Genomic DNA, 16,343 nt, shown 5'->3' with positions numbered 1-16,343 from the left:
AGTTTTTTTGCCAATGGTCATATATTGAGGGAATTAAACTACACTAACTTGGTTTTCATTCCCAAAGTGCCTAATCCAGAAAAGCTTACCCATTTTCGGGCCATTAGCTTGTGTAACTTCACCCTCAAAATCATTTCCAAAATTTTTGCCAATCGTTTGCAATCAATCTTGAAACAAGTGATATCCCCGCAACAATCTGCGTTTGTGCCAGGGCATTTGATCCAAGACAACATTTTAGTAGCCCATGAAGCCTTCCACCATCTAAAGCTGAAGAAGAGGGGCACCGATCATGAGATTGCAATCAAGCTTGATTTCAATAAGGCTTATGATTGCATCCAATGGGACTTTTTAGAGGCTCTTCTTATTAAAATAGGGTTTAGCTCGATTTGGATTCAGTGGATTATGGAAGTGCTGAGTACTTGTAACAACCCCGATCCCTGATTAACGTTAAGCTATGATTAAATATGTTTAATTGGCAATAAAGAAGAAATCTTGAAATTGATTACATGTGTGCATTGCATTATGGTATATATCTGTTCAATGTGGAAAAATTTGTTTATGTTTTTATAGCGATCCTGGTATTCCCTGTTGTTGTTTAACTGTAGTCCGAACACGGTTCCGTAGATTCGTTGTTGTCTTATACTCTTTCTACCCCTTTCCCTTTATTGTTCGAGTTTTGGGTTGTGTTGGGCAAGTAGGGAATAAGTTGGTTGTGTTTTAAAACGTAAATTCCTTGCCCAGTTTCTGGTCCCTCCGCTCGAGCGGCGCTTTTGACGCTCGAGCGGGACTCTGTCGTTGCTTGTCCGCTCGAGCGGGGGTGTTGGCGCTCGAGCAGGGAAATCACCCATCCAGTATTTCGTCTGCAGTGGTAGACGCTCGAGCGGGGGATTGGCCGCTCGAGCGGGAGTTTGTGTCTGACGCTCGAGCGGGGAGTTTGACGCTCGAGCGGGAACCATGTCTGTAAAAGTTCTGGGAGCGTGCGTCTGCCGCTCGAGCGGGGGATTGGACGCTCGAGCGGGGATCTGTGAGTGACGCTCGAGCGGGGTGTTCGACGCTCGAGCGGGGCGACTTTTATATAAAGTCAAGATCCGACCCTTTTGTTCACTTTTCAACATCCTTTCTCTCTCTTACTTTTCCAAAAAGCTATTTTGAGAGTTCCTCTCACTAAAACCCTAACTTCTCTCTTAGGATTGATCTAGTAGGAGTTGTTTTCTCACCTTGGGCCTTTACAAAAGTTGTGTTGATCGTCGAGAGCTATCTTTTAATCTGAAAATTTCAGGATTTGGAGCATTTCCGTTTCTTCATCTCCTTCGTTGAGCCCCATCATTCGAGGTAGGGATAACCTACTCCATCTTATGAGCTTTGTCTTTGAATTTTAGCATATTGATATGTTGGAGGTTGTTGGGTTATTTTGAGAAAGTTTGGGCCTTTGTGTAATTTTACAAAAGTTGGGGTTTTAAATATATAAACCTATATGCATGTTAGGCATAGACAAATGAGATTAATGTTGGGACATTGATGGAAATGGAACCTTAGGGTTGTCTTGTGAATTATGGTAATTTTCCCTAATTGGTTTAATTAATTAACGCATATAATTAATTGAAGAAAACGAGGGATTGAATTGAGAATGTTGAAATTGGGAGTGTATGGGACTAAAGAGTGTAGTCGAATCTTTTATTGCTCATCAAGTTTAAATGTTGATATATTATCCATTTGTGCATTTATTTCCTGCTTAGAAATAATTGCTTTGGGCTACCAGTGGAGGGTAGTGTTGATTGTTGTAGACAATGCATGAGGATTAGGCAAACTAAAACTAATCGATTGGATGTGTCATAGAATATGACGGTTGATAAAATACACTAACTTTATGTGTTGGTTGATTGAGCATATGGCCAATGTGTTTATATGCATTATGTGTAGACAGTTGATAGGATACATTAACTTTATGTATTGATTGATTGTGTATGTGATTCTGTGTTTACTTGCATTACTTGTGTATGGGAGGAGATGGGGGATGTACTCTACGGTTTAGGGGAAGATGGGGGATGTACCTCTAAACCGGTTAATGGTTAAGGGAAGATGGGGGATGGACCCGGGGATGCAGCTCATATGCTCTCCCATTGTAGTGAAGATATAGCTCATATGTTTATCTGTTGAAGTGTTGATACAGCTCATATGCTTATCTGTTGTAGTATTGATATAGCTTATATGCTTATCTGTTGAAGTATTGATATAGCTCATATGCTTATCTATTGAAAAGTTTATTTGATTTGATATAACACCAAAATGTGTATCCACCTTGAATTTCGAAGGTGTTCTAGAGATGAACTATAATCTCATCAAATGTTTTGGCCAGAATACTGAGCCTTGTTTTCAAACTCAAAGTTGAATAAGAAATGGAAAGTGAATTGTATCATAAACCTGACTGTCATGAAATTTTAATAAGATGTAAATGGAAGTGTAAGTATTGACCATCTTTCAGTTGCTAATCTTTTAAGCATTGTTCATAGTCGGTTTAGTATATTTCTACTGGGTTGTGGCTCACCCTATATGGGAACATCATTTTCAGGTACAGGTAGCAACCACCTCTGAGGACATAGCTTGGGAGACTAGAGGCAGACATACTTTTGTTGCCTTATTTTCCTTGATTGTATTACATATAGATTCAAGCCAAGGACTTAATGTGTAATTAAGTTAGCACTCTCTTTTGTAACCAAGTGTTAACTTGGAAAGCTGTAAGCCCGTAGGGCATTTGCTTTTGTTGTAAACATGTAATACTTTTGTAGTGAAATACTCTGATGAATAGATGAATGTGGATCTTTTTGTATCAATGCATGTCTCTATATGGATGGGTTTAATGTTATTATTTTGAGGGCGTGACAACTTGGTATCAGAGCGTACCGGGTTCGAATACTTTAGGTACGTGGGAAGTAATTAGTATCACAATGGGTTTGTCTCGCTTGTTAGAGACTTAGACGTAATGTTATGTACTTATGTGATTATTTGGGTATGGAATGTAGTTTCTTGGATGTTGATTGGATCCTTGGGTTTCTGGGAGTCCTGTTGGAAAGGCACTTGATCAATGCTGTTTCTGACCGGAACTCTAGCAACGCCTCGGGACTATCATTATCCGAAAATGAAATTCGTAAATGCTTATGTGTTTATGTGCTTACGTGGAGTGAATTGCAGTTGTCCATGTATTAGGACGTAAGTGTTTAGCTTTGGCACATGTATGAGTGTGCTAACGTGTCTATGTTACTTTTACTAGGATGCCTAGGCGAGGAAGTTGTGATTTCCCTCCTTCCGCTCGGGAAGAGTTGCGGAAACAGTTTGTGGAGTTACGCCAAGGTACCACACCTTTGGTGCGGTTCGAAAGATGGTTTGCTAACCTGTCGAGGTTTGCTCCAGAATTGGTGGAGACGGAGGACTTGCGTTGTTTCGAGTTTGAGAGTAAGCTGCGTGACGACATCCGTGTAAGGATAGCGGGGTCTTGGCATAGAAGATATAATGTGCTTGTTGAGGCAGTTGCCCATGTGGAGATTACGGTGCTAGCAATGGGACAGGGTGGGGAGGGAGCCATCTCGACAACTCCCGTGACTCAGGGTGTTGGTAGGCCTTTTAAGAGGTAGAGAGGTTTAAACCCGCAACAGGGAGGTCGGGCTAGAACTACCCTTCTAGTGTCGGATTTGGGTTCGGAAGAACGTAAACAGAGGGGTGTCATTTGTTTCAAATGTGGTTTACTGGGCCACAAGGTTTCGGGTTGCCCACAGAGGAAGGGGGCAGGGTTAGAAGTTCAACCAGTAGTTGTACCACCAGGATCATCTAACCAGCTAGGTTTTGGGCCGATCAAATGCTCAGTGGGGAGGCAGTTGTTGGGGTCTTCATCAGCCCAGATTCTGAACCAATCTCGTGCTCAGGCACCGCCTACTTGTTGGATGTGTAATCAGCCGGGTCATATTCGACGTTTCTGTACTCAGTTGGGGGCTTCTTTAGGGGTTTTGCAACCTAGCCAGGCTCAGTTTCATTCGACTGGGCAGGAATAGTATTGTTTTGGGGGACTAGCAGGCCAGATTGTGAGGGCCTCAGTAGAGTCGAGTTCCCAAGCCCCAGTTGGGGAAGTTTGTAGTTGTTCTAGGTGTGGACAGAGGGGGCACGTTAGTAGTTCTTGTCCGTGGCCTGTAAGCTCGTAGGTTATCTTATGTTTGGGGATGACCAACTTCGGTGGTCCAGCAAGGGACGGTAGTAGTAGTAATACTGATGGGATGGTTTTGTTTTGACTAATCCGTTTTGTAATCAGTGGATTATTGTTTTGTGATCATTGGGTTCCGTTGTGTAGCCAATGTGTTTTGGGAATGTTGAAAAATCTATACTGTTTGTTTATCTATATATATACATATATGCTTTGTTTGTTAATTTCCCTGGAGTGGGTGAATTGGAGCATGTTGTAGCTCTAAAGTTTTATTAATGTATAAAGTTGCTGTAAAAAAAAATAAAAAAATAAAAAAATAAAAAAATAATTTTTTTTTGGTATTAATGCATTTTTTTTTTATGAGTGTGGCTTGATTTGGGAAAGATGAGGGCTGAGGAGCCATATTTTCAAAATTTGGAAGAACCACCGAGGGGTGCATGTCCCAGCCAAGGCAATCTTGCAGCGAGGACTGTTTTACTTGCCGAGTGTGTGGAATTTCATGGGTATTACCCATTTAAAATTTTGTGCGTGGTATAGATTTTGGTCTACTGTCGGGTGAACTCGAGAGGATGTGAAGTGTGCGATTAATACTAGATGTAGCACGTATTTAATATGGTGTCCTACGGGGGCATAGCGCATAATTTTGTTAAGGTTGGACTTGTACCTTCGTGGTAAGTAACGTTGCCGAGATTGCAGGTGTACTGATTGGCCGTTTTAAGTGAAGGGATGTTAGTCCCTATATAAGGTTGTGATTGTTGTATCGGGAGCGATGTGTTGTGGGTAGCTGGTATTATATCTCGGGCAGTAGTATAATGGGTGTCTCCCTAAGTTTTCAAATTCCTTTATTTGGATTGAATGTGATAGGTTCGTACCTTAGCACTGGTCAAGTCAGAGGATATTATCAGAAGGGTTAATTGGGTATATAGCCCGTGGTTAGAGTGTGACCCGTGGATGGAGTCACAGTGGTATGGTGTTTGCGGATGAAGATGTGGGTTAATGACGAGGGAGGCGAGGACTTTTACTCCTCTGGAAAGTTAGAAGAGTGAATCTTTGGAAGCCTTATCGGCGACTTGTAACGGTGTCGGGGTTTGGTTCATGATGGTTGCCTAGCGGTAGTGTTGACTAGTGGTTCAGCACGGAGGCCATGCCTCTTGATGGTACTCTCGAGATGAGTGACAAGTAAGATGTAGAGTAACGAGTGGACCCTATGAGTTATTTGGGGATTCGGTGTGGGAGTAAGAGGGCTTGCAAAATAAGGAGGTTTTGCCTAGTACGGTTGAATGTGTTAGATGTGATGGTTTCGAGAGTTGCGCGGTGTTGCCAAGACTATGTGAGAATGTTCGAGGGAATGTGAGATTTGTATCTCGAGTTAGTGGGAATGATACCTGTATGTTGGTTCGTGTTTTGGGCCTTGCTAGTTAGTGAGTCCGTGGTGACCCCATCGGTTGTATAGGGGTAGTGTTCGGATTGTGATTGGTTATCAAATTTTGGGTTTGGGTTGTGAGTGGATACCGGTAGCATTCTCTGAAGGAAGAATAGTTCATGTTCTAGAGTAATGAGTGTAGCGTTGGTCAAAGTGGTCCTTCGTGTTTAGGGTTGTTGTGATTAAGGTTGACCATGTTGGTCTTCAGTCAAGGAAGTGAGCAGGCTTGCTAGATAGTCATGGTGGGGGACGGTGATTTCCTTAGACGCAGTGTTGATGCGGTTCAATTTTAGGAGATCCGGTGAGATTCCAAAATTTGTGGTTTGTGTAGGGAACTCCGTACTTGGGGTTAGTAGTTTGAGTGGCACATTAGTGTGTGGATTACTGGGTGTAGAGTTTATTGAGTTGATTAGTCAGCTTGTCGGTATCGGGTTTTGGGTTGGCATTGGTCACCTTGAGTTTAGTCTCGTTTATTGTAGATTTTGTATGTTGATTATGGAAAACTGAAACTAATCGAACATGTTTTGTCATTGAATCTGGCGGTTGGAATAATACATCTTATATGTGTATTGATTGATCATTGTGAAGGATTGGCTTTTATACATTATGTATGTATGATGTTTTTTTTGATATTGATACAGCACTAAAATGTGTATCATTTGTGTATTAAAGGAAGGCGGGATGAAAATTGCAAAACCATGAATTTCTTATGCCTTATGTGTTGATAGTATGGTTGTTATTTCTATTAACTATCATTATAGAAATGTTGTGTTCCGTGTTGGTTGTGGCATCACTATGTGAGTGATGGTTGTTGATAGTGTTATTTTGGAAAGAAATGGAAAACAAAATTTTCCTAGTGTTTGGGGCCATCTAAATGCGTTGTTGAAAAGTTGATTTAATTCAAGGATTTTAAAGAATTTCAGATTAATCTTTTGGGCAAATAAACTGTGGATAACTCTGCGTTTTGGGTAACACCGTATTTGTGAAAAATGTTTACAAAGCTTTTGAGTTTTCGTATGGAAAATGCAAGATTTATTCCGGAACGTTCACGTTGAAAATTTAAACATCTTTGAGAAATGCCTCTTGAACAAGAAAATGTTTTCTTATTATCTACTCTAAAGATTTGCTTTGGTCGTGTTGTTGAGTAGTGACTTAGCTTAAAGCACTAGTCGGTTATTGGTAAATTGTTTCGGGGGAGGTTTGGTTTGTTGAGGCTTGCGTACCTAAGGTGTTGCCGTTTAGAACATGTTCCCTTGGTTAGTCTCTTCCATGGTAAGAATGAATCGAAGGTTTGTTTGAGAGTAATTTCTTTCCTTGGGGCTCAGGTGTTGAGTGCTCTGTGATCTGTTGGCCTTATGTTTAGGTGTCTCCTTAATTTCGGGGACGAAATTCTTTAAGGGGGGGGGGAGGTTATAGCGATCCCGGTATTCCCTGTTGTTGTTTAACTGTAGTCCAGACACGGTTCCGTAGATTCGTTGTTGTCTTATCCTCTTTCTACCCCTTTCCCTTTATTGTTCGAGCTTTGGGTTGTGTTGGACAAGTAGGGAATAAGTTGGTTGTGTTTTAAAACGTAAATTCCTTGCCCAATTTCTGGTCCCTCCGCTCGAGCAGCGCTTTTGACGCTCGAGGGGGACTCTGTCGTTGCTTGTCCGCTCGAGCGGGGGTGTTGGTGCTCGAGCGGGGAAATCACCCATCCAGTATTTCGTCTGCAGTGGTAGACGCTCGAGCGGGGGATTGGCCGCTCGAGCGGGAGTTTGTGTTTGACGCTCGAGCGGGGAGTTTGACGCTCGAGCGGGAACCATGTCTGTAAAAGTTCTGGGAGCGTGCGTCTGCCGCTCGAGCGGGGGATTAGACGCTCGAGCGGGGATCTGTGAGTGACGCTCGAGCGGGGTGTTCGACGCTCGAGCGGGGCGACTTTTATATAAAGTCGAGATCCGACCCTTTTGTTCACTTTTCAACATCCTTTCTCTCTCTTACTTTTCCAAAAAGCTATTTTGAGAGTTCCTCTCACTAAAACCCTAACTTCTCTCTTAGGATTGATCTAGTAGGAGTTGTTTTCTCACCTTGGTCCTTTACAAAAGTTGTGTTGATCGTCGAGGGCTATCTTTTAATCTAAAAATTTCGGGATTTGGAGCATTTCCGTTTCTTCATCTCCTTCGTTGAGCCCCATCATTCGAGGTAGGGATAACCTACTCCATCTTATGAGCTTTGTCTTTGAATTTTAGCATATTGATATGTTGGGGGTTGTTGGGTTATTTTGAGAAAGTTTGGGCCTTTATGTAATTTTACAAAAGTTGGGGTTTTAAATATATAAACCTATATGCATGTTAGGCATAGACAAATGAGATTAATGTTGGGACATTGATGGAAATGGAACCTTAGGGTTGTCTTGTGAATTATGGTAATTTTCCCTAATTGGTTTAATTAATTAACGCATATAATTAATTGAAGAAAACGAGGGATTGAATTGAGAATGTTGAAATTGGGAGTGTATGGGACTAAAGAGTGTAGTCGAATCTTTTATTGCTCATCAAGTTGAAATGTTGATATATTATCCATTTGTGCATTTATTTCCTGCTTAGAAATAATTGCTTTGGGCTACCAGTGGAGGGTAGTGTTGATTGTTGTAGACAATGCATGAGGATTAGGTAAACTAAAACTAATCGATTGGATGTGTCATAGAATATGACGGTTGATAAAATACACTAACTTTATGTGTTGGTTGATTGAGCATATGGCCAATGTGTTTATATGCATTATGTGTAGACAGTTGATAGGATACATTAACTTTATGTATTGATTGATTGTGTATGTGATTCTGTGTTTACTTGCATTACTTGTGTATGGGAGGAGATAGGGGATATACTCTACGGTTTAGGGGAAGATGGGGGATGTACCTCTAAACCGGTTAATGGTTAAGGGAAGATGGGGGATGGACCCGGGGATGCAGCTCATATGCTCTCCCATTGTAGTGAAGATATAGCTCATATGTTTATCTGTTGAAGTGTTGATACAGCTCATATGCTTATCTGTTGTAGTATTGATATAGCTCATATGCTTATCTATTGAAAAGTTTATTTGATTTGATATAACACCAAAATGTGTATCCACCTTGAATTTCGAAGGTGTTCTAGTGGTGAACTATAATCTCATCAAATGTTTTGGCCAGAATACTGAGCCTTGTTTTCAAACTCAAAGTTGAATAAGAAATGGAAAGCGAATTGTATCATAAACCTGACTGTCATGAAATTTTAATAAGATGTAAATAGAAGTGTAAGTATTGACCATCTTTCAGTTGCTAATCTTTAGGCATTGTTCATAGTCGGTTTAGTATATTTCTACTGGGTTGTTGCTCACCCTATATGGGAACATCATTTTCAGGTACAGGTAGCAACCACCTCTGAGGACATAGCTTGGGAGACTAGAGGCAGACATACTTTTGTTGCCTTATTTTCCTTGATTGTATTACATATAGATTCAAGCCAATGACTTAATGTGTAATTAAGTTAGCACTCTCTTTTGTAACCAAGTGTTAACTTGGAATGCTGTAAGCCCGTAGGACATTTGCTTTTGTTGTAAACATGTAATACTTTTGTAGTGAAATACTCTGATGAATATATGAATGTGGATCTTTTTTTATCAATGCATGTCTCTATATGGATGGGTTTAATGTTATTATTTTGAGGGCGTGACAGTTTTTCTTTCGGTTTACGAATTGAAGGCCCTATTGGCATCTGATTCAGAAATTGACTTGATTTATACGTTAGGTAGGATTTATGAGATTTTATGGTAATTTTAATTAAATGCCGAATCGGAACGATTAAATTAACATAACTAATGTTAATTAGTTTAGCTTAAGGTATTTACAAGTGTGCCATTGAGTGGGCTTTTATAAGATTGTTTCACACCTTATACCTGTTTTGACTCTATCATTTTCCATCTTCAACACCAAACGTGAGAGAGAGTGTGAGAATGGAGAATTGGATCAAGACTTGAGGAATTGAACTCAAACTGAGGGAGGTGCTAGGAAATGTTGTTAATTGAAGAAGATTTGTAGAGCCTCAACATCAATTTTTGCAGATTGAAGCCTCTAGGTAAGAGGCTAAACTCTTAATTGAGTAAATGAATTAGATTCTACAAGATCATTGGTGAATTAAGTGAATTTATTTAGGAATTGCACTAGAATTGGAAAGAATTTGGCCATATCATGCATGCATGTACATTTTCTCACAAATTCAGCATGAGTTCAAATATTTCTTTCATGCTGTGTTCATCTCACTTACATTTTGGGAGTTCATCATGTTTTCCATTAAATTGCCAAGTTTGATCATGTTTTGAAAAGGTTGGATTCAAGAAAAATTCATGCATGTTGTGTTCTTCAAACATTTACAAAGTTAAGTTGAATTTTGTGCAATTGGCAAACTCTTGGGCCATAATTTTGTGAAATGATTCTCAATTCTTCATGTTTTACAAGTTTACTATGTTATCTCAAGTTTTGGGACCCAAGAGATGTGTTTTGAAGAGTTGAATCCATGTTTTGAAGATTGGAAGCAAATCTGGAAAACCCAAAATTCTGCTTCGTCGCTCGAGCGAAGGATTCCATGCTCGAGCGACCAACCTTATTTCACACTTCCGCTCAAGCGACAAAAAGGTTGGCTCGAGCATAAATTGCATGCTCTTAGGCGTGTGTGCGTCTGGAAGCACGCTCAAGCGACGAGAGTTACGCTCGAGCGAAGGATTGTGTCTTACGCTCGAGCAAGCGTCGGGCGAAGATTTCATGTATCCAGAATTTTTTCACATTTTGCAGACCGCTCGAGCGAAGAAGTGTGCGCTTGAGCGACCACTCACATTCGGCATGCTCACTCGAGCGAAGGAAGCTACGCTCGAGCGAGACCCCCGTTTCAGTAAAAATTTGGCTAAGTGTTTCAAGTACATTTTTGCATCCTCATTCCATCCTAGACATTCCCAGGCCATGATTAAGACTTCATAATGAGGTTAAGGGCTAGAAAAACACTAAGAACAAATGAGATAAGTTATGTGCAATCCGAGTGTGCGCTTCATGCATGAATCTGCAATGTTATGTAGGTCACGCGCCTCAAGTTAGCTGAATTGCCCACTTTACCTTCTACCTAGAGCTACCGGTTATCTGTGAGTAATAACTTGGTAAAGTTATGTTAAAGTAAATTATTTTTTGCTCACGGATTAAGAACTGTTTTATGAAATGTTATGTTTTATGCTATGAATGATTGTCCAAGTCTAACAAGCGATTATGACATAATGCTATGATTCAAGTATATACAAGTTCTCGGTCTGGAGGTCCCTTATGGACTGACAAGCCATCTATGCCCGGCTGGAGGTCCCTTAGTGGAACTGAAAAATTTACAAGTTCCCAGTCCGGAGGTCCCTTTATGGGACTGACAAGTTATTCTTACCCGGTTGGAGGTTCTTATATAGAACTGACAAGTATGATTTAAGATATTCTGTGTGTGATCCATCACCACTGATGGATGTATTATGTTAGACTAAGCATGAACTCTGAATTTTATATATGCTCAGAATAAGAATGTGAATATGAATTTTAGTTTCAGCCATGGTTATGGGACATCATTTATTAAAGTCTTTACTCTGTTATTATTCACTGGGCTTTAGCTCACTATTTATATTATGTATGTAGGTGAGCCAGCACGTGACCAGGCCAGGAGTTGACGGTCTATGTTTCAGTTTTGTTAGCCAACCATTGTGCCTTTCAAGGAGGTTCCATTGAAGTCAAGTTTTATGGTTGTTTTTGTAACCATGTTAAGCTATGTCTATACTTTGTTATGTTTGGACAAGATGTCTAGTATTGTGTATTTGAAAGTGATGTGTAAAGTCTGTATCGCTGTCATAAAAAAGTTTTAAGTTATCTGTCCCATGTATGTCTGCACAGCTCTATGGACTATGTATGTCTTGATTATTTGCTTCCGCAACCCCTGCTATATGTTATCATGTCAAGAGGCCTTTGGTGATCCAAGGATTACTGACCGGTTACAATGATAAACCTATAAGGGCGGGTTTGGGTCGCGACAGAGTGGTATTAGAGTACGAGTTCTACCACACACACAAGTCCATATGAGCTTAGGATGTGCTAGTAAGAAGTAGGGGCATTCCGTCCGCATGTATGAGTGTGTGTTTAACAAGTGAAAGATAAACCTGATTGTAATCATGTGATATGGAAATAAACAATTTGGATAATGTGAAAAGGACCATTTGCCTATATTCATAATGTTCTGTTTACCTAGAGCAAATGGACAATGCAAGAAGTGATGGAACTGCTGAATCATCTGAGGTTCGAATGAGCCGAATGGAACAAATGCTTGTAGCTTTGACTGAGGCAATGACTCAACAACAATAGAGGCAACAACACTTACCTCCCCCATCGGTCCAGGTGGAGCCAGAAAATAGTGACCTCATAAGTTTAACTCAGAAGTTTTTGAAGATGAACCACCGATTTTCTTAGTGGGCATTGAACCGCTAAAAGCTGAAACATGGTTACTCGAAATGGAGAAGCTATTTGAAGTTTTCCCTTGTTCTGAGGTCCAGAAAGTTCTCCTAGCTACCTATACTCTGAAAGATAAAGCCCGAAGGTGGTGGTTACTAATCTGAAGCGGTAATGGGAATATGACGTGGGCACAATTTAATGCAATCTTCTATGATAAATATTTTCCCCAATGTTATCGAGATCGGGAAGTTTTTGAATTTCAAGAACTTAAGCAAGGCAGGATGTCTGTGGCTGAGTATGAGGCCAAATTTACTGAGTTGGCTCGATTTGCTCCTCATATGGTAGATATTGATTATAAAAAGGCACGAAAATTTGAAGGCGAATTGGACCTGGAAGTGTTCGACCGAGTAGGCGTCTTGAAATTGCCTACTTATGTGGAAGTTTTAGACAGAGCAATAATGGCAGAAGCCACAACAGCAGCAATGAAACAAGCCAAAACACCGATAATAGAATGGAAAAGTAAAAGGCCTGGATCTAATTTTCGGAAAGGTCGTTCCTTCTTCACAAATAAAAAGCAACATACAGGTTCTTCGAGCAGCTCCAGCCAGAGTAGTGGGTCTATACCACATTGTGCAGACTGTGGAAGGAGGCATAAAGGCATGTGTCAACGTGCATCGGGTGCGTGTTTCCGGTGTGGCAAAACCGGTCATATGATTTGAGATTTCCCAATAAGGTTTGACCATGTTAGCCATCCAGCGGAAAGTTCAGCTGGATCCGTTCCTGTAACAAAGGCCAATACTAAAACGAATGTCAGAAGTAATACTGGAAATGAGACACTGAGACAAGGACGAGTGTTTGCGCTCACCCCTGGAGATGTATAGAATGCCGAAACAGTGGTGTTAGGTATAATTCCTATATGTGCTCAGAATGTCTATGTATTGATTGATTCTGGTTCTACGCATTCTTTTGTTTCGCATGCTTTCTCTCAGAAATTAACTAGACCGATAGGACCCGTGACTTGTTTGCTGTCTGTGTCTACACCATCTGGGAGTTCTATGATATGTGCTTATGTATACCTGGCATGTGATATTAAAATTGATGGCATGACATTGTATGTTGACTTACTGCCTTTGAACATTGATCATTTTGACTGTATTTTGAGTTCACTTTCAATGGGAATAGGGTAGTTCCTCCACCATACTTGATTTCGTTTATGAAAGCTAAGAAATTGTTAAGGAAAGGCTGTCGGGGCTATTTGTGTTGTGCATTGATTGAATCTGTAGATAACATCGGCGTGGAAACCATTCTTGTGGTTTATGATTTTTTTGATGTGTTTCTTAATGATCTACCCAAGGATTTAATTGATAGGGAAATTGAACTTACCATCGATGTAATACCTGGAACACAACCCATCTCCAAGACTTCGTATAAGATGTCGACTTCTGAGTTGAAAGAATTAAAAGTCCAACTTCAAGAACTCTTAGACAAGAAATTCATCTGTCCGAGTACCTCACCTTGGGGCGCTCCGGTATTATTTGGCAAAAAGAAAGACGGATCTTTGAGGCTATGTATTGACTATCGAGAATTGAACAAAGTGACTATTAAGAACAAATATCCATTGCCCCGAATAGATGATTTGTTTGACCAACTCCAAGGAGCCCAAGTGTTCTCTAAAATTGATCTTTGATCATGATATCATTAGTTAAAGGTCAAGGCAGAAGATGTAGAGAAAACCACATTCAGGACTAGATATGGACACTATGAATTCTTGGTAATGTCATTTGCGGTAACAAATGCACCAGCAGCTTTTATGGACTTAATGAACAGAGTCTTCAAACAATATCTCGATGAATTTATTGTTGTGTTTATTGATGACATTTTGATTTATTCTAAAGACAGGAAAGAGCACGAAAATCATCTGAGAACCACCTTGCAGATTCTGAGAGAAAAGAAATTATATGCAAAATTATCCAAGTGCGAATCCTGGCTTGATAATGTGGCATTCTTGGGACATGTGATTAACAAGGACGACATCTCCGTTGACTCTCAGAAAATTGAAGCTATTGTGGACTGGCCTAAGCCAACATGTGTCAGAAGTTAGAAGTTTTCTGGGACTTGCTGGTTATTACAGAAGATTTGTGAAAGACTTCTCAAAGCTTGCAATGCCATTGACACAATTAACACAGAAAAATGTACAGTTTGGTTGGAACGATCAGCGTGAATCAGCCTTTTAAGAGTTAAAAACCAGGTTAGTGACTGCACCAATCTTGACCTTATCTAATGGTACTGATGGGTTTCAAATTTACAGTGATGCTTCGTATAAAGGGTTGGGGTGTGTGCTAATGCAAAATGGGAAGGTAATTGCTTATGCTTCATGGCAACTCCGACCACATGAAAAGAATTATCCGACTCATGATCTTGAATTGGCAGCAGTGGTTTTTGCTTTAAAAATCTGGCGGCATTATTTATATGGAGCTACATGTGAAGTGTATACTGATCATAAAAGCCTCAAATATTTTCTTACCCAAAAGGAATTGAACATGCGACAGAGGAGGTGGTTAGAGCTATATGATTTGCAGATTTTGTATCATCTAGGGAAAGCTAATACTGTGGCAGATGCCTTGAGCCAAAAATCTATTGGGAATTTGTCATGCTTGCTCACTAGCCAGGAAGAATTGTTATGTGACCTGGAGAAGAATGAGGTTGAGATTGTGATACGAGAACAGGGCGAACTACTAGCTGCCATTTCCACTCAGCCTGTAATCATTGAAGAAATCAAACAGAAGCAACTTGAAGATAAGTACTTGAAAAAGATTGTGGAAGAATTTGACTCAAAACCGAGGTCGGGGTTTGTATTTGAGAATAACGCGTTAAAATTCCAGAACAGACTCTGTGTACCAGATTCCTCTGACTTAAGGAAGCTCACCGCACCAAGTTTGCCATGCATCCAGGGAACACAAAGATGTATCATGATTTGAAACAGAATTTTTGGTGGCTCGGAATGAAAAAGTGTATTGCGGACTTTGTGGCTAGATGTTTACATTGTCAACAAGTTAAAGCTGAACATCAACGACTCGTTGGTTTGCTACAGCCGCTTCCAATACCGGAATAGAAATGGGAGCACATTACCATGAACTTCATTGTGGGATTGCCTCGCTCTTCCTGAGGCATGGATTCTATTTGGGTCATTGTGGATCATCTAATTAAGTCTGCTCACTTTCTACCTGTGAAATCTATTTACAATGCTGACAAGTTGGCTGACATTTATGTAAACGAAATTGTGAGATTGCATGGTGTACCAGTATCTATTGTATCTAACAGAGATTCAAAATTTACATCGAGGTTCTGGTAGAGTTTACAATAGGCTTTGGGGATAGAATTGAGGTTAAGCAGCTCCTATCACCCATAAACAGATGGTCAGACAGAGCGGTCCAATCAAACCTTAGAGGACATGCTCAGAATGTGCGTGTTAGACTTCCAAGGAAGTTGGGAGACTTATTTACCGTTGGCTGAATTCGTGTATAATAACAGTTACCATTCAAACATTGGAATGGATCCTTATGAAGCTTTATATGAAAGAAAATGCCGATCTCTGATATATTAGGCCGAAGTAGGCGACAGACCTTTGCTGGGACCGGAACTTGTGCAAGAAACTACTGAAAATGTGAAATTGATTCAGCAAAGGTTGAAAATCGCCCAAAGCCGACAAAAGAGTTATGCTGATATTTGAAGAAGGGACAGAGAATATGAAGTAGGGGATCATGTGTTCATAAAAGTGACTCCTATGAAAGGACAAACAAGGTTTGGTGTGAAGGGCAAATTAGCACCAAGGTATGTCGGGCCACATGAAATCCTTGAAAAGATCAATTCAGTAACCTATCTAGTGGCCCTACCTCCGGTTATGGAACATATGCACAACGTATTTCATGTGTCAATGCTTCGGGAATATTTAAGAGATCCACTCCATGTCATTGAACCAACACATGTGCTCCTAAAGGATGATTACACATACGAAGAAAGGCCTATTCAGATTGTGAACCGCCGGGTCAAAAGATTAAGGAACAAGGAAATACCACTAGTAAAAGTTGATTGGCAGAACCATGAAGGAAATTATGCTACCTGGGAAACCGAAGAAGACATGATGAAGAGATACCCTGAGTTGTTTTCTCCGAATCCGGTATTCTTCCAAGATGAAGGTAACTCGAGTTTGGAGGACCAAACTCTTTAAGGGGGGAGACTGTAATAACCCTGAT

This window comes from Camellia sinensis, chromosome 7, assembly GCF_055761805.1.
Source record: "Camellia sinensis isolate YWXY chromosome 7, ASM5576180v1, whole genome shotgun sequence".
Lineage (NCBI taxonomy): Eukaryota > Viridiplantae > Streptophyta > Magnoliopsida > Ericales > Theaceae > Camellia > Camellia sinensis.
Note: the sequence above shows the minus strand (reverse complement) of the source record.